We start from the raw sequence: 1,543 nt of genomic DNA on the forward strand, positions 1-1,543 counted from the left end.
TAGGGTTGTGATGCTGGGGCTCGATAAACAGTGTAAAAATAAAAACAATTATAAACCTGAAAATATTTTAATGAATGTATGGTACATTTTTAAAAGAAAGGTGGAAATATATGCAAAATATCTGTTTTATTACTTTTATCAAGAAGACAAAATGATTGAATATTATGATGTTTTTACACCAGATGTTTCTAAGGTTTTTAATAACTTTGGTTTGGATATCTTCTTTTTTTACACCAGATGTTTCTAAGGTTTTTAATGACTTTGGTTTGGATATCTCCTTTTTTAACAATTTGAAAAGTATGACTGTATAAGAGATTATAGTTTTGTTTTCAGGGTTTTTGAATCTGAATCTGAATGTCTGAACTGCCTTCTATGGAATGATTGTTTATGGTTCTTAATTGAGAACCTTTTGATACTTTGATGTATTTTAATATAAAAAATATTTGATGTATTTTTGTTCTGAAAGAATTTTCAATTAAAAAAATAAAATAAAATTGCAACGTCGACGTCTTGTCCTTCTACTTGGTCTCTTACCTACTGCTCGTGTTGCGTTGAGTGGGTCACTCTGTCGGTTACAGACTTTTACACAGAGGCCGAAATAGCTTAGTTGGTAGAGCGTTAGACTGAAGATCTAAAGGTCCCTGGTTTTATCCTGGGTTTCTCAGCGCCTACTTCTGAGTCATTACTACACTGCAAACAGAAGGGCAGACGCTACTGCTTGGTTCCATGGTGTAACGGTTTGGACTCTGAATCCAGCAATCCAAGTTCAAATCTCGGTGGAACCTGCCAGTTTTTGATTGGCAGTGCTTGGCAAAGAGGAGCTTATGTCACAACCTTCTCTGTGGCAGCGTGTTTTGAAAGGAAGTGCTACAGTGGCTTCCTTTAACTGTGCACCTGTGATGAATCTGACATGGTGAGTGTTCCCAAAGAATCTAGAACACACATTAAACTGAACAGGAACAACGTTGAACTAAATTTAGCAGACTGGTGTCACTGTTACCTTCTGTGAAGAAGCATTACAGACCTCAGACAGTTTTTCTTCAGTGAAAACAGCATGATGTGTGTGGCAGTGCCGCAATGTAGCCTTCTGCGGTTTAATTCAGCTCATGTATTTTTTCTTCAAAGTTTTGTTTTTTTATTTATATTTACATTCTAAATCACATACAACAATCCCCGACCCTCACCATCAAACATCTAGAGTTGCATCCATACTGTCCATTAATTCAGATAGGAATTGTAAGTAGAAGAACCGAGCATATATATATATATATATATATATACACATGCCAACATACATCAACCTTCAACCATATATAAAAAGAAATACATGCACATACACTCGCATGAGAGAGAGAAAAAACAAAAAAGGGGAATAATAAAATACATTACAAAAAGAAAATGAGAAAAAATTAAACAGACTTATCAACATAGTCAATAAAAGGGTGCCACATCTTAAAAAATTGTTTTTCTGACCCTTTTAGCTAATACCTATTTTTTTCAAGGCAGAGACAAGAAATCATATCTCTAATCCATTGAGTAGTCC

The sequence above is a fragment of the Sinocyclocheilus rhinocerous genome, unplaced genomic scaffold, assembly GCF_001515625.1.
Source record: "Sinocyclocheilus rhinocerous isolate Xijiao unplaced genomic scaffold, SAMN03320098_v1.1 scaffold5520, whole genome shotgun sequence".
Classification (NCBI taxonomy): Eukaryota; Metazoa; Chordata; class Actinopteri; order Cypriniformes; family Cyprinidae; genus Sinocyclocheilus; species Sinocyclocheilus rhinocerous.